Source organism: Passer montanus, unplaced genomic scaffold (assembly GCF_014805655.1).
Source record: "Passer montanus isolate IOZ18808 unplaced genomic scaffold, ASM1480565v1 scaffold1, whole genome shotgun sequence".
In the NCBI taxonomy this organism is placed as follows: domain Eukaryota; kingdom Metazoa; phylum Chordata; class Aves; order Passeriformes; family Passeridae; genus Passer; species Passer montanus.
This window is the reverse complement of record NW_024356504.1, coordinates 5,570,007-5,588,397: the sequence shown is the minus strand read 5'-3', so window position 1 is coordinate 5,588,397 and position 18,391 is coordinate 5,570,007. Positions and strand designations below refer to the sequence as shown.

The 18,391-nt window shown below is 38.3% G+C and overlaps 1 protein-coding gene across 12 annotated transcripts in view; it reads right to left on the bottom strand.

Annotated features, from left to right (window-relative positions):
• The window catches only part of ZNF385B (zinc finger protein 385B), a 158,610-nt gene that overhangs the window by 76,158 nt on the left and 64,061 nt on the right, over nucleotides 1-18,391 (bottom strand). Inside the window, exon 1 of one of the 12 annotated variants that reach the window (XM_039702571.1) lies at nucleotides 12,277-12,383. The exons of 9 other annotated variants lie outside the window; for them this stretch is intronic. The gene's annotated coding sequence lies outside the window, so the exon portion shown is untranslated. Of the gene's footprint in view, nucleotides 1-1,014; nucleotides 1,098-9,860; nucleotides 9,912-12,276; nucleotides 12,384-18,391 lie in introns of those variants that run through there. 2 more of the 12 variants (XM_039702534.1, XM_039702544.1) reach the window with 2 other exon arrangements.

Sequence of the window (18,391 nt, the reverse complement as noted above, 5' to 3'; positions counted from 1 at the left end):
ATTTTTCTCTCATAGTTGGTTTCCAGCACTGGTCTCAGCAGTGTTCAGTCTTTCTCCTGGCTTTTTCCCCCTGATTTTTTTTCAATTTTACATGTTAGTAAAAGCTCCAAATCCAACACCATGAGATTAAGATAAAAAACTGATGATAATCCCACCCCAACCACTTTTTATTTTATTATTTTTAAGAAAAGCATTGCTTTTTCCTTTTTAGCATACTTCCTTTTCCAGATCAACACCGAAGTTAGATGAGAACTTCAACTTTTATTGCCTTTAGGAGCTGACTCCACTTTTCTAAAGCAGCTCTTGTTCTCTGTTCCATCGAGAAACTGAGAAGAAAGCTTGAGCTGCTCTCCAGGTGGCATATACTGTACATACAAGGAGCTCTTCACTTTTCATGCAAGTCATTCCATTAGGGAAGGTAAACCACAGTTTTGAATTTTAAAGCAGGATCTCATGTATAATTTATAAAAACTGCCACTTGCATCAACCTTACTTTCTCTGGTGTATTTTCTGCTTCAAAGTGTCCCATGCTGTTATACTTCAGCCATAGGTGCAGTATCAATTACTGGCTGTAAGTGACCCTGCACTGGCATCCATTTTGTTGCTATCAACAATCCCTGGAACATTACAGATTTTTGGCTGACAACATCACCTACTGCTTTGTTGTTACTGCTTAAAGTTGCCATAGAGACAAAAGAACAGCTGAATAGCAATCTTAATTCTCAAGAAATGGTTACTCTTTAGTCATAGGATGCTACTTGCCAGTACGGAGTCTCAGTTTCTAATGGAATTTTATTTTCAATAGTGAGTTTTGTGTCAGAGCCTTGCTCAAAGAAAAAAAAATAAAAGGCAAAGACAAAAGATACTTGTGTTTCCTCCTGCCCACTGTAGTTCTGCTGCTACCGAAGAGGCAAAGGAGACTGTCTCCCTGCTGTGGCACAAGATAAACACAGCAGACATTGTCTCCAGCCCCATACCCTGAAAGATAAAACAGTCACTGCACAAAACCCTTACCTTAGTCTCTCTTCTTACATATATATTTTCTCTTCTTATGTCTCAGAATGGTAGGCAATAAAGAAGCTTCATGCTTCATCTTTCTCACCAAGTAAAGTGCTTCACCACCTCACACAAAGTGCTTCTTCATCCATAGAAACACAACACAACCTAGGAAAAAAATTAAGGATTCCCTCCTTGAATTTTTTCCTCTGGCCATACAGATCTGCTTTCTCTCCAGTACGACCCTTCCTGTACAGAGTATGTGCAGGAGCTCAGACTAACAGCTGAATCCCACTGCTCACTGCTCCATTAACTCAAATTACAGTATAACTTGCAACTGATGGGAATTGAGGGCACTCAGCCCTGGGATACTTGGCATCTTTCAGATTCCAGTCCCAGGTTTTGAAGTCCTTCCATCTCCCCACAGCTCCTGAGTGGACAAAATGCATGGCATCAGAGTAAGCACTACCTTTTCTACCTTAAATCCTGTTGTTGAGAAGTCAGAGAATTTCTAAAGATAATTATAAATACTAGATTACCCCTGGTTTGGTACAAACAAGATGCAATAAATCAGAACCTTGTCCTGCAAAGCCATCCCACAGACAGAGCTAGCAGCTGTCAGGAACAGCTGAAAGAATATTTTCCTGCTCAAGAGCTTTCACTTCACCCTCAACTTGACACCACTGCCCTGCTCCCAACACCTTGGTGGTAGCATGACCACAAAAACTCCTCCCAGGGGTTGCTGCCTGATCTTCCTCCAGCACCAGGAGCAGCTTTAGATCCTCCATTCCCTGCCCCATGAGCAGACCCTGACTTATCTGTTCCTGTAGGGTGCAGGATAATTAACAGTCAGGAGGAATATTCCAGCAAGACAAGTAGTAGGGGATAACGCAGAAGAGGAGGAGGAAAACTGAGATACAAGTGATTCTTCCTCCTCCTCCTCACCTTCTGAAAGATTCCTGCATGCCCTTTCCCAGTTCACTGAATTTTCTCATCCCCCTGCCTCTGCTCTCACAGCCCTGACATCCCACTTGAGGCTCCTTTCACCTCCACCATGGCCTCTTGTGAACCCTCAGCTTTCAACAACCTGGCCTCTGTGCCAAAATACATTTTGTTGACACTTCAGAAAGAACACTTCACACTGACAGTCATGAGCTTTTGCTCACAGTGGACAAAATCTGCTTTTACAAAGAAGCCTTGAATTGACTTTGGAGCTCACACAGGAGCAAAAATATTAAATGTTAATATATGAAAGGGCAGGCAGGCTGTAACAGTGGAGGTCTGTTCCTCCAGCTTGGGAGTTTCCAGCTGAGTGAGAACATTCTAATGATAAACTGAAATTAAACACACGGATTGATTCTAGTTTTAAAAATTCTGATCAACAGAAAAGGTGCTTAACATGGAAAAAAATCCTTAAAAAACACTACTTTTTGTTCTTTTGAGCAAGTAATTTTCTATCAGTTGAGGGAGAAGAAGATACAATTCAGCATCTCAGACATCACTCATCTAGGGAGTGATGGGAGAAGATCCTAAGGGACAAGATGCAAACAGTCACAACAACAAACAGAAGTAGTAGGAATATAAAAGCAACTTCATCAAAAAGAGGGCAAGACTTGTTTTTGATGATATTTTAAATGAGTTTCTTCCCCACTCAGGAGTTACCTTAATCCAACCTCAGCTTTGCCTCAGCAGGTCCTGCTCTAGGCTCGCTCAATCACACAGATTGCACATCTTGGGCAAATCACCTGGGCAGATACCCAGCAAGACAAGCTCATTTCCAAAAGAGAAAGTGCTCTCCTCCAATGGAGGAGAGAAGCAGCAGCCCCTGAGACAGGGATGCCAAAAAATAGCACACAATGCACCCACTGGATGGAAGAGCATCCATCAGGGGCAGTAGGAGGCTGACCTGGGCACCACCCCACCCACACAGCAGCAGCTGCTGGATTCTGAGTCTGAGCCACCTCACAGCCCCAGCTACAGACAGAAACGCAGTCTGGCACATCACTGCTGACAGATTGCCAAGTCAATTCTACACCTCTCTGAAAAGGAGAGCTGAAGGAAAAAGACAGATCTTAGTATTAGTAATAATAATCACAGAATTAACCAGGTTGGAAAAGACCTTTGATATCATTAAGTCCAACCCATGACCAAACACAACCTTGTCAACTAAACCATGGCACTAAATGCCACAGGCCATCTTTTCATAAACACCTCCAGGGAAGGTGAGTCCACCTCCCATGAGGATGAAAATAGTAATGATAAACCACATGACATTTCTGATCCTTGTGTCCCCATAGTCAAGGCTGAATGAAAAGCAAAGAAGTCGACACACAATCAAATGAGGTAAAACTCAAAGGGAAAAGAAAGTCGAGTGGCAGCCTCAGACTCAGTCCCAATGGTATTTTTATCAAACATGTCTGGAATTGGTCTCACCTTGGGAGCAAAAAAATTTTCCCTGAAACATAATCAAAGAAATGTGTGATGGGACAGGAAATAAAAGGTTTCAGTTTAAAGCACTATATTTTATAGGGGAAAGACTTTTGGAAAAGAATTTTCAATGAAAAAAATCCAGATGGAACTCAAAAAGAAATAAAACAAGACACTGATAACACCAAAGACAAGTTGTATTTGAAGATTAACATACATTCACAACATATGAATAATGCATAATGAAATGGTGTGTATTTAGAACTTAGTACCTATTCACACAAAATTGTCGTGAGGTACCCTGCACTAGTATCAATGAGAAACACAGCTTAATTTATTTAAGGAAACCTGGGAAAAAAACAGACATGTAACTTCTTCAGACAAAGTATGAATCTTTCCTTCACACGACTGAAAATATTATAAACTCTTGACTTGCAGTGGTAGCAGTTTGCCTAGTATTTCAGCTCCTATATTTCTATTTTTAAATACCATAAATAAAGAACAGTATCTGGGTAAGCCAGGGGTGAAGGAGTAGACTCTCAGACTACATAAATGCAGAGGGAGAACTGAATTTAAGACAAACAGTAAACAGAGGTCAAATACATAAAGTTTTTAAAGTTTATCAGATCACAAAAACAAAAAACTATGCATAAACTGGCAAACACACCTACAGATCATCCAGAAACTTCCAGCAGAACTACTAAAAGCAGAGATTTAACCACTGTCATGCTGTATTAGCTAAGAAGTTCCTTGCTGCACTAGTCTGTGCAAAGCTGACTTCCTTGGTGTGAAGGCACAGATGTGGGAAGCCTTTTCCTCAAGAAGTCTGGCTGGGAGAAGCTGCAGTGCTGCCCTGGACCAAGGGGCCTGGGCAGAGCATGGCAGAGCTGCCACAGCCACCGTGCAAGGGCCTTGCCACAGCTCAGATTAAGAAACCTTGCTGCCCTTCTACCTAGTCCATCTTTCATCTTTTTGATCCTTTAGGTGTGAACAAACATTCCAGATGCAATCTAATTGGAGCTTGTATATTTTCTCAGAGGTCAACAGCAGATACATCATTACTTATGTTCATGTTTCCTTAGGGAATTAATCCTTAGGGTATCATGGTTTTAAAATTCTGATGAAAGGCCTTCAAATTCCTCCTGGATTTGTTTTCATAATTGACAGTATTACATAACTTTTAAGTACTGAATGACGCACGACTGGATACAAAATACCGACTTTGTAGAAACTTTGTTATGCTTCTTAATATTTCTTACACTTTCTTTGCTCTGAAGGTCTAGGACTTCAATCCCTGATGTCTGGATTTACATGAAGCAATTCCTCTCTTTCAAGTAGAAGCATTTCCTTTGTTTAATTTTAAAAAGCAAAGACAGTGCAGAGATCCTAATTTTTGTTAGACTTGCATAACTACATCTCAAAGTACTTCTCAGGCAGCTGTAACAGAAGGATTTCCCAAATCTTATAAGTCCAGCTAGGAGCAAAACAAATCCATAGGTTTGCAGACTCAAAATGTTAAATGCATCTGGATAAATCTTTCCTATTTAGACCAAGTATTAGAAAGTTTGAATCTGTGTTCTGTGGTTAGTTTTTCAGTATTCAACTCACCCTCTCAGTTTACAAAAGCTGCTCATTCCTGTTAACTCAAAATGCTAGTCAGATCCTGGTAATGTATCTTTGGAACATTAAGACTATCACTAGCTCTTAAGTATCACACCACAGTATAGTAAGCCTTTACTTTTAATTTGATTGGAATCCTGTAGAAAGATATTTACTTGTTTTTGTTTGCTCCATTATTATTAAGCTGTAATAGGATCCCATCCCTTTCATTATTTGATACTATTTCTTAATGGCCAAACTTGAACAGGGACTCAAAGTAAAATGATAGTGCTCCTAATATCCCACAGGCAGACTGCTAAACAGTAAAGTGATACCATTTACAGCTGCTGGAACTAAGCATTTGGCTTAAAGACCTCTCATGTAATGAAACGTGTTTCAAAGCGCCACACATGCACAGAGAATGCCACTAAAAGTAGCTCCAAGGCTGCTGCACACAAAGGAACAGCAACACCCAAATGGCAGAATTCCCAGTGTCACTGTTATGATCCTGGTGACCAGGTCACAACCAGTCACTAACCTCACTGTGGGGAAAGTACAGTTCAAAAAGTATCTGTGAGTTGACTTGAAATAAACAATTTTAAAGTAAATATTTTAATAAGGTTATTAAGACTGTTCAGTTCAACCAGGCAACACCATTCCTACCTCTAATACCAGGATTAATTGAAAAAGAATTTACTATCTGAACCCCTCGCTGGACCACAAATGTTGGAGGCATAAATACTGTAAGCAAAGACTGTCCCTTAGTTTGATACACCATGGTTATAATTAGGAATGACGAGATGGAAGAAATGAATGGTATTTCAAAAGCTTAATATTGGGAAAACCAATATCCAAAGCAAGATATTCAATAAAGCAAAAGGAAAGTGACCCATGGGAAAGGCAGGAAAATCAAATAGCTTAGGACTTTTAAAGGAAGATCAGAAAGTAATAAAATTAGTGAGTGCAGCATATTTTCATGAGTTTCAATATCAGTTTCACTTGTATTTCAATTGTATTTTTAATATTAAAACTTATAAAATGTATTTTAAGTGTGATAATTACCATAATTTTAAAATTTAAAGAGCCAAAAGTAATTATGTAGTCTCTAACACTGCTCATCTTGAAGTATATCCCTTACTGTTGAGTATGCTCAGTGAAAAACTGATTAATTTTGTTCTACAGCTAGAATTCTACTTAATCAGAAATGTACATCACTCCCCATGGACTCCTTTGCACTCAAGATGCAAAACTAAAATGAAAACACCCCCTCCAATTTATGAATTATCTTCCATTTAAACTGGACAAAGACCAGATTTTGTGGATTGCTGATCCTATTTCTATTCTCACACATGCCCTTGTCCATTAGATTAATGCCACTAGCCTCAGAGAAATCTTGTGAGTAAAGAATAAACATTAAACAAGCCAGCCATGGCACTTTGAGCAGAAGGATGAAACCTGTGAGAGTGTGACCTGCAGCACATTAAGCAACTGATGGGCAGTGGAGGTGGTGATCAGCCTTTTGTTTCAAAGCATCTCAGAAATACAACATACCTCTTCAGAGGCCAGCCCCTCATCCCACTGCAGCAGGCAGCAAAGCTTCCAACAACACCAGCATTACAAGATAAATTTCAGGGTAAAGGACAACAGTCACAGGGAACATTCTAAAACTTGATTGTCCAGCTTTATAGCTCAGCAGATGCCTTAAGTTGTAAAAAGAATGGGAAAGAGAGATGGACACCCTCTCTCCCTCACCTCCCACTATTCCCTACCTCTTTTACTGGCTGAACAGCTACTCCTTCATTGCCATCAAAATCACACAAGCATATAATTACTTTTTTCAGTTAAACCATAGGACTGAGTCAATCCTTATTCCTCAATCTTTTCAAAAGCTTTAAACACTTTGAATTACTCTTTTCAGGTGCTTTCTTGCTCTGCTGTCATACTACCTGGCATTTTAGGAAGTTGGTGCTAAGTTTTCAAAGACCATTTCAGAACTACTTTTCACACCTGTTATTGACATTTCTACCTATTTCAGCTGTGCCACCACAACATGGTGGCAGATTTTAATATATGGTATCTCAAGTCACTAAAAATGAGTTGGTAATATCAAAAAACTGGTTCATTTTTGCACTGGAAATAAAACCCATGAATCAGCCTAACAGCTGGCCTGGAAGTATTGCCAAACTCTATTAAGAATTAGCCACCTTTTCAGAATTCTTCTCATTTGTTATGTACCCTGAAGTAAACCTAAAATCTCCTGAAGAAAAAAAAGCAACCAAAAACCAACAAACAAAAACAACAAAAAAACCACCACAAAAAACAACAATCTAAAAAGCTAAGGAATGTAGACAAAAGTATATATTTCCACATTCCTTTCAAAAAGCAATCACTGGATGTTGCTTGATAAATATATAGAACTTTTTAAAGGAGAAGCTGATCTGTGCCTGACTTATGTGACAGCCACTTGCTGTAACTACTGCCTTGTGCCCTTTAGTTTCATGAAGGCCTCCAATCCATGGCAGCAAGAACTACTTTCCCAATAACCCTGTAGGGCTGTGTTCCTAAGTCATCTTAAGCAACATAAAAGTAGTTTAAAACCCCAGAGTCTGCAATACTTATAATCCTATTTTTAAATGTATATATTATATACAAGGATATATTCTAATTCAGTTTATTTACAACAATGAACAAAGAGTACTTTAAATTGAACAGAACTATATGACAAGTTTAGCATTTTTGGGGGGCACTGTTTTGTTCTGGGGTTTTACTACTATCAGCCTTTTCTCAATCAATCAAAAGAGGCTACTCCACAGGCTTAGAACACCATTCCAAGCTGTTAAGCAGTGTGGTGGGTTTGTGCAATTTGGTGAAAGGTAGGAATGATTGCTTCATTGAACAAGAAAGACAGGTAACCAGGAGCAAGGTATAGTAAGACTTGAGCTTTCTTTTGCATTGGACAAATGCCTTTACATTTAACAGTGCATGCATTGCTGTACAGTGACAAAGAGGAAGAGTTCAAAAAGCAATTTTCTTTCCTCCATTCTGAAAGCTCTTGTCTTTCTCCAGGTTCCCCATCAGAATCTACAAAGAACAATCTGATTCCATACTTATCAACTTCACATTAGCATAAATCACAGCATCACCAAGGGCATACATTTTAGTTACTGTGTAAATACTTTCTAAAAGCAGAGGGAAAAAAATAAAAATCACTTCAGAAGTAGTAGCTTAGCTACACATAAAACTCTCTTTTTATACGATTACTACACAAGCACAGCCATACAAGGAAGATGCTAAAAAAAAAAGCAATACAAATGAAGTTCTGCATGGACATGAAAGCCAAAAAATTTAGCTCAGCCCCAATATCCCAGTTGCCTCCTCTCATTCCATTGGACAGGTTTTTTCCAGGGGTTTGAGGACAGGCAGGTTTTTCTGTAAGCCGTTCTCTGTAGGTAGCACATGTGACCAGCAAATGTTCCTACCCACTGAACTTAGGGAAAAACATTTCTGAGTTCTCAAAGGAAGGATAATGAAAACAAAACACATGTTTAGCTTCCTCTTAGAGGTTCCTGGATTCAGCAACTTTTTGCTTGAACTGAAAACTGCCAACTTTTATTGTGAGATAATAACATTAGGCTTGCTAGTCAGGGAATAATGAGAAATAAAAGCATACTGTTCCCTGTCCTTTTTTGTCCCTTTCTGGTTTGCACTGAGGTCATTGCATTGTTGCACTTTTACCTTCCCTCCCACAGTGAGGACAAAAATCTCCCTAAAGGCACACAGGACAAACAAATAAACATGATGGCAAAGAGTTAGAAAAATATGTAAATTAATCATACAAAAAGAAACTAATTTTTTTCTGCACAGTGAGCTGTATCAGGATCAGATTTTTCTTTAACTAATCTTCATTAGTCTCAGCAAAACACTACTGAAGGACCTGATCAAAATCCCAGAAATTAAAGCAGGAGAAAACTGTTCCAAATATAACATAGTGAAAAACAACCCCTTCTTTTAATTGCACAACTCCAAACCATGGCCAACAAGGTTCTGCAGAATTGAAGCCAAACCCAGCCCCAACCAAACAGGTCTAGCTAAAAGTGAGTTGTTGTTCAGATAGATCCTACCTTCTTTTACCAGTTAAACCAACATTTGTAGGAGAGAGTGCTGCTTGTCTCCATGTTCTTTACTCTATTGATTGTTGTGTAAATATTAGGCTTCCTGCTTGTGGAGAAACTACTGCAAAGTTTCTTTCATTTCTGTTTGCACATTTCAGACTTGTGCATGTTTTAGAACAAGGAAGTTTATGTAATGTTCCTGAGAAAGTGCAGTACATCATGGCTCATTTTATTTCAGGTATGAATACATGACACAGATGAATTCACAAAACACTCCTTTCATCTGAAATTTAAGTAGTAACGCTTTTTCTCCTGAAGGTTTAAGCAGCTTTAAGTGATGAAATGATTAGATTTTTCTGTTTCTTTACAGTAGTGCTGGATTGAAATGGCTTTTCATGAATCTTTCCTGAATTTATTCAAATACGTATACACCATCAACCATAAGAATATTTGAATAAGTCATCCAAAAGATGTCAATGTTCTCTACAGCCACAGAATATATTTTCAACTTTGCTCACAGCATATTTCAGTATTACAGCACATAAAAGCATCTTCTCCCCAAAGGCCAAATTTTCAAGTACTGAAAAAACCCAAATATTCCTGTGCAAAATCAAGAAATCTGTACATGCATCTGGGATATTCATCTATCTAAACACAAACCTTTCACACCAATTTTGTTTGCACACTGTTCACTACCAGTGCTGCATTACTGTAATTCCTGCTTACCTATATGTGTGGCTTCATCTTTCCTTTTTAAATTACTGTCTTTAGAAGATATCCTTGGGAAAGTGACAGCAAACTACTTCTGTATGTATGGATTATCCTTCTTTACTCCCACAAGACACCTCCCACAAGTTCAGAGTCCTGTTCAAACCCTCCCTTTGCACGACCCTTGCTGACCCCCACTGCTGTCTCTTGTCCCTGTGACTCAGTTCTGGTCCCCACTCCCTCAACAGCAGGGTCAAGACAGTCACTGGTACCAGCACAGGTCAGATGCTTGCCCCCATTTGCCAGCACTTGTATTGCTCAGCTCTTGCCAAAATTTGTACCTTATTTGGTGCACAACTTTCCAAGGATTCCCTTAACAGATTCTCTCAGTGTAACAGAGCTGCATGTTCTGATTAAAGCAGTTCTGATGGGTTAAAACTGGAACTTTTTTGTTTAGTTGAGTTTGGTTCATTTGGGGGTTTGCTGTTCATTGGGGTTTTCTTTTTTCTTTTTGTCGTCCACTTTCTGAATAGACAGAATTTTCTCCTTTACTTTCATCCCAGTCCAACTGTCCACAAAGGCTGGACACCATTTTTTGGACTCTCCCTTTTCTCCCTCAGCTGGCAGAGCATTTTTGGGCTTGCCACCTACTAGCCAAAGCTGCAGGCAGATGATGCCTGACCAGCATGGACCAAAGATTTTTGGGCTGTCTGCACTGCCCTGCAGAGTAGCCTGCTCTGTGGGCTCTCAGATAAGCCACTGGGAAGCCAAAGATAAATGTAAATCTGGAAATTACTGTGACAATGGTAGCACAGAGAAACTGTATCTGGTAATGTTTAACAAAGCATCTTGAGGCTGAATAGAAGATGTGGATTGCTCCAATTTCAGACAGAATTAACACATTTCCAAATGGAGATTGCTGAAATCAAGTAAATAAACAACAGGAACAACCAAATCACCAGATTTCTCTCAGGCTTCTCTGCTAAACCTGCTGTAACATGTATTTCTGTGCAACACAGCAAACTGCTGTTGTAACTGTATCTGAACATACAAAGTGACAGAGAAGCAAAGGTCTAGAAAAACCAGAAAGCAATTCCCTACAACAAAATACCAGCACCCAAGGTATAAAATCATGATCATCAAACAAAACATAGAAACAATGTCACAGACACATAGATGAAGAGAAAAAGGACAAGGGATAAACACTTATGAAGTAATTGTATTAACAGCCCTGAAGCACATACAAACATGCAACCTAATTTGCTGAAAGCTCAAACTCAACCAGACTAAGGTAAATTCTGCACTCATCTTAAATTCTGCCTCACAAAAGCACCTCTCCAGGTCTTTTTGTTGTTTTTAGAAAGTTAAATAAGGCAGCAGTAAGAAAAAATTATGGTCAATAATCACTCATCATTTTAGGTAAAAGAGAGAAATATTACATTATAGTCGTTTTAAAAGCAATGGAATCCAATAAGATGTAATTTTGTAATTTACTCCATACCAAGGATGATCATGCTTACGCAGAACAAAAAGTAATTTAAACATTCAAATCACAGAAAATTAGGATTCTATTACTATTTATTTCAACAGCTGAAAAACTAACAATGACATTCCTTCAGTCAAGGTGGCCTTGAATGAAAAACAAAAAATTAAAGTTTTTTTCTACAAGCTAATCATGTAACTATAAACAGGACATTGAGGATAGAAGAGAGCATTTATGTTTTTGACCTAACAAGGCATTCTAAGAGGAACTTTCTGAATGCATCATGCACATTTTAACACTGCAGTTCAGCAATGCTGTATAATCTGCAACACGTTAACAATTCAGAAACTTAATAAGTTCAAGTTCTTCTTTAAAATACACTTGAAGATATTCCCTATTTCAAATGCTGCTAATATTTGTGTTTATTAAAACTATTATATAAATAATATTAGTCAACAGATTTTAGCAGCATAATGATAAAAGAGAATTAAAGATATGCAATAATTAAGCATTAATTTTTTTACAGTGAACCACCAGTGGGTTCACAAATAAGGAATATTTATTTTCATATTTAAGAAATACATTCTTTCAATGGACTGATTAACAAAAAACTTCACTCAGAGCCTTCTTCCAAAAAATGTCACGATTACCATCTAAACAGGCAAAAAAGTTCAAATGCTGATTTTGGCATTTGTATTTCTTTGATGCAGTTTACCCAAAGATAAAAAGCATCTAAAAAAATAGATCACAGTCACCCACAGTGCTAAGATTTCCAAATTTGACTACTCTGTTCCTTAACTGCAGCAAATGAGTACAGCTTTCACTAATGGATTGCTATTAAAAATAAATCAGGCAAACATTTCTGCTTCCATACAGCTGGAGCAAGCATACAGCACTCTATTATGCAGCTGCTTGAAAGACAGATTTCAGCCTCCACATGGAATTACTTACCCAGAAGCATGTTTCTCTTCTACAGTTAGTTCAGCACAATAGAAAGTTCTGCACAATGGATCTAGCAAAAGAAATGTTCTCACAAGCTCCTTTTTGAGTTGGTGCAAGCCTTGAGTAGGGTTTGAACTTGTGCTGCTGAGAAATAAGGCTTGCTCCACAAAGCTGCTGGGGCACTCTACTTCACTCCCATTGGTGAATGACACCTCTCCAGGCTATGCACAAGTGATGCAGACAGGCAGCAGCTGGTGCCACCTTAATTCGAGGTAAAAAACTCATAAAAAAAGAGAAAGCAGTCACTTCTGTAAAATTTTAAAGTTAATATACTTCAGTATATCTGTCCTGCAATTGGTTTTAAATTAGCTGCCCATCTTTCAGTAAGAGAAAAACTCCTTACAGAACTAATACAAGCGTCAAGGAAAATATACAGGGTAGGCAAGTTTTGCAAAAGTGAATGTTTCATCTTCCCATGTTTCATTTCATTACAGCTGAATTCATCTGCTCTGACACAAAAGACTTCTTTTAAAAAAATACAAACAGGGAGCCGTTTTGTGACTTTTTATTTAGCTCAAAAGTCACCTACAAGACCAATAGACACACAATAAAAACATTCAGAATGCTGCTGCTACCATGGCAAGTACCTACTGTCCAGTAACACTGACCACAGACTACTTGCCCAAAATTAAAATTAACCTTTGCTATGAAAAGAAAAAAATATCCCTCTTCACATTACAGAGGGAAAAGGCACACAGTCTCAAATCTGGGACTGAGATCAAACTTCAAACAAAGTGGAACCTCTCTAATCTGCAGCCCCTCACTTTGGGATGTGCTGTGTCAGTACACCTCAGCTGGAGTCTGCACAGAAGTTCTGACTCACTCAAAGGAATTTTTTCAAGCACATCCTAGTAAGAATACTTGATAGAAAGAGTGCTATTAAAAATAATTTTAAAAATAAAAAAGAGAGAGAGAAGACATCCAGCATCATTAGGAAGAGATTTTTACCTGATACAGTTTGCAGTTACGTCAGATAATTCCTCACAGAGAACTAAAGATTACAGAAGAAATCTTGCATCCAATCCTTCCACTTTAATGCTCTGTGTTAAATATATAAAGATTTAATTCATCTTCTCATTTGCTTTTTTACAAAAGTGAAGGAATGAGAAGACAAGTATAAGATGACTTTAAAAAGCAAATTTAATGGAAGAAATTTCCACGCCTCTAGAAATACTGGACAGAATTTCTGTGACAAGATTATATTTGCACCCAGTCCTGAATAAAGTATACTGTTCCAGTGACAACACTCTTCTCTTGTATGTGACTGTTGGTTACTCAAAACAGCACCTATGAAAATTCAGCTCAATCTTATTTTATTCTATAGCCTCCTTCTCCTCCCTTCTACTAAAGCAGGATTACTTTTATAATTACCTGATAATATGAGTTAGCAGTAATTACATAATTTTGTTACATGTCCTGAAATATTTGGTACTCTAGTTAGAAAAATCCCCTTCTTAAACAAAGGAAAAATGGGTTGTGGGCATTGAGAACAGTGGAAAAAACTAATCAGTTTTGACATAAAAAGGCAAATAAAAATCAAACCAAATTAAAAATAAACTTCTTTGATTTTTAAGCAAATCTTGGAAGATGTGACTCATTCTCATTGCACACTTGGAATTGGCAACAACAAACTTCTGTGAAATTTTATGTGGGTTTTATATAGACTCTGATGACTTCACAAGATGACCAGTATTCTCAATATATACTCTGTTCTCTCATGCTGACAGTAATATTAATAATTGCATTTTCTGTGATGACTCAAGGATTTTCTTTTACAATTTCACCATTAGCTGCAGAAGAGTCTTACACATTCCATAAGCACGTGGTAGGTTTATGCATTAGAGCAAGACAAAACAGCAGGGACTGTAACTCCCCCAAACGGGAGGCATAGCTCCCTCACCCCTTCTACTTGCTCAATAACTGCAGGGTCTCCTTTTTTTGGCAGTGTTTGATAGCTCCTTGTAAAACCATGAAAATGTGCCAGTTTTAACAATTTATCTAGTTTAACATGCCATAGCTCCTTTCTATTTCCTTCTTAACAGCATAGAACACCCTGTCTTATGGAAGGCCAGACCTTGGTTTCAGAGAAAGGTTTTAGGACACCCTAATCTCAGATTTAATGTGTCAGCCTGCCCCCTAGCTCACATCTAAAATGGGATCTCCAACCACAAACCCTCCCAGCTTTAACTGCAACTCTCACTTCCCCACCCTTTAAACAATGCTAACTCCCATCTACTCAACTGACAGCCACTGTCCCAAGATTTTGGAGATGCCCTGACTTTGTTTTTGTCTGAGAAGGCCTCTTCAGAGCTCCATAACAGCACGGAAGGCCCCCACACTACGATCATGATGGACTCTGGGTATTGAGGGCATTCAATGCACTTGCGCAGCACAACAGAGGTGCTGGGGGTGAGCAGGAAAGCGGGACAACAGCAACTCCTTTTGGAACAGCAGTCTGAGGCAGTCATGCAGCTCCTGCATTATAGATGCAGGAGTCACAAGGGTGAGGACTGGTGGCTGGAAGAGAAAAAGGAGAAAGTGGAATACAGAGGAGAAAGGTGTGGGGGGGAAGGTTTAAAGGCAGTATATGTGCCAGAAGAACACAATGAAGGGCTGGAAGAGAAAAAGGAGAAAGTGGAATACAGAGGAGAAAGGTGTGGGGGGAAGGTTTAAAGGCAGTATACTATGTGCCAGAAGAACACAATGAAGGAACAAAGGTTAATACACCAGAAGGAGAGATTAAAAGAAAGCAAAAACATTAAGATGAAAGCAAAATAGGCAAAAAAGCCACTAGTATATTAAAAAAAAAAGCAAACATTTTTGCTTCCAAAAAGTTATGATGTGCTGACCTTCCAGAACACAGTGGTCCAATGTTCACTGCAAGTGTCACACCCACACCACACATCTAAGCAAGGGGAAGAGAAAGAGACACCACAAAAGTATGCATATTAGAACCACAGAGCTACAAGAAAGGACAGGCCTCTTGAAGAGGTTATCTGAGGGCAAATGCACTCAGGTGTCATTCACAAGCAGCTCTTATAGTCAAAGAAAGAAAAGCTGACACTGAACAGCTCAACTTCCAAGATGCTCAGTTGGTGTCTTTTTTTTAAACTGAAGTTTGTACTTTAGATTCTTCCCCTCTGTATTTTCTCTCTTTTTTGTAGACACAGGAGAAGTGACATTTGGAGAACTTTCAATAGGTTACTTATTATCTCAGCTAAAATGTTTTACTAACAAACAAAAGTCACCAAGAATCCAAAAACATCTTCCCAAAACATGGATTTTTTTTCACTTAGATTCTATGTCTGCCCCCCCTTCAATGTTGCTTTGATACGGGCTCCCTAGCAGACTGGAATACAACATGCTTGTATTTTGGCTGATTAGAAACTTGGATAATTGTACTGTCAGGATGTGACTCAAGAGAAATGGACAGTCTCTGTAGATGTGCTGTATTTTTGGATTAAGCACTGAGAAAAATCATCTTTCCAAGAAGTCCAAAATGTAGCAGTTTGGACTTCTTTAGAGCTTAGTGCCAAACAGCAATAGCATCTTACTGTCAAATTCATAAAAGGCTTCTCTGCACAGCCATGCTTGGATCCCTTAAGTTTTGTCCTTTGCTTTTCATGCACAAGCAACTCTTGCTGTTCTTGTTCTCAAGGTTTTCTCTTCAGTGCACTGTAGACTAGCCACATATAGAATTGTTACAGGAAATGTTCACTAAAGGGCAGTCAAGAAAAAAAAATGGGCAATATTGGGTAATGATATAAAAGTTAAGAAAAAGACAAAACTTCATTGCTAAGGTTTGACCTTATTGTATTTTATTACCTATCATGGTTCTTGATTCTCAACTTTGTACACCTAATATTTTCACACGTTTTCAACAAAAAAAATGCTACTGTTATGATCTCAGATAGAAGGAATTTCATTAATACTTCAATGAATTTATAATATGTGGAATACCACACTAATGAACTAGAAACACCCTCTAGAGACATTGACCTAAACCAATGACTAGTATGTAAAAGGAAGGACCTTTATTCAACAGAAAACAACTACCCCTCCCTATTTATTGGAATAAAGGATCAGGAATACACATTTTATTAAGCGTGGTGATGCCAAAACACCCATACTTAGCTTCTAAAATTCAAAGCAGGGCCCAAAGCAGAGGTGAACTAACTTTGTCAGAAGAATACTGCTGCCCTGTCAAACATGCTGAGAAATCTGCTGGCCATGCCTGAGTAGTGTTTTAATACACTGCACTTAATACAATCCCCAAGAATCATCCCAGTTTGAAGGAGGAAAACAAAAGTGAGAGGTGAGGTAGAACAACCTGATCGTACTGTACAGGTACACAGAATAGGCAAAAGACATAGTCAAGCACATGTCCAGTGGGTAACAGTTAAATCCCTTTCGCAGTAGATAAATTTCACAAAACATGATGAACTATCAGGGCTTTCAAGAAACATCTCAGAATAGAAAAGTATTCTATCAAAGGAGTTCAATTATCCTCCTCTAAGTCTTTCCCCCTCATCAAATTAATGACAGTGGACTGTGGTACAAACAGACACACATTCAAAGCAGAGGCAAGCAACTGTATTCTCCTAAACTCTTAAATTTTAACCTCCACCAAGACATCTTCACATACAGTCATATATGTACTACAGCTTTTCCTTTTCCTGTCACCCATCCCTCACTACGTTTGGCTCCAGGACAATTCAGAAAAGCAGTATTTAACTCTGCCCCCGATTATGCAGATGCCTCATGGCAAACATATTCTTGAAATGCATGTGACAGGACCACTAAAACCTACCAGCTCTTACTGGTATCTTGTACTTTTACTTACATGAAGCAAATTCTGTTTGAATATCTACTTCACATAGATGTATCAAACTTACACACATATTCACAAGCGCCTATACACCCATTAAACTTGGCATTATATTGAATGCTAGATGAAGTAATAAAACAATATTCCTGTTCTAGTTTATGGTATTTAAAAAAAAGAAATTTACCTACAGCATATCCTCAAAGGTGACATTTTAACTTCAACAGCTCCTCCCAGGACACTGGTGAGATGAAAAATATATTCCCCTTTTTATGAAGCATAGAAGTATTTCCATACGTAGCAACCAGATGTCATGTTGTTTAACACATGCACCTTTGTCATGATGGGAAATGGTGCAGCCATAAGAACTTAATGTCAGTTTAATTCTCCCCCTGAGCAGGAATCTTCACAGAAAAATTCTTAAATCTTTCTCTAGCCTCAAAGACTGCAACCAGTTCTACAGGTATGCAGCCTTCAAAGTCCTAACAAATATCTAAGGCATGACATTACAGTTATCAACACACAGTAAAACCTATTTTTGTTCAAGCCGTTAATCACCACTGTCCCACCTCACTTGCTACTTTGATCTAAGAATTTGTCATTAAAATGTCTAGATGACAGCAAATGTTTTAGGAGTCATCCCAATAAGCTGTTACTTCAGTGCAGTTGGAAAAGAGAGAATGATGAACTTATTTTCCGCTTTGGATCTTGTATTCCAAAGCACCGGAGAAAATTATATTTCCCATGCCATGTATGAGACACCTTTAACCCGTTCCTCTTTATTATCGGCACACAGATTCTGAAAGACTCTTAACTTTCAGTTCTCACACTCTATTGCATTTCTGTACAACCTTCATACAAATTGAGAATTGAAAAAACAATACATTTGAAAGTGGCAACATTTTAACAGTCATATATATCTCTTCTCCAGCATTTGCTGCCCAAGTTCATATTTATGTAAGTATATGTACTTATCATAATGACAGAGTTCCTAAGATACTTGATTGTTTTTAATATGTGTATTACAATAATGGTGAGAGGTATCAAAATGACATCAAGCTACACAGTACCAACAGTTCTCCAGACATACATTAAGAAAGAATTCTTGACCTAAATTATAGTTCAAGTAAGCAATAAGAAAACCAGATACATCAACTTGTACTGTGACAAATACATTAACTTCTATGCAAAGTGAATGAAAGCATCTGTAATTTTCTCAAAGTCAAAAAGAAAGTATGT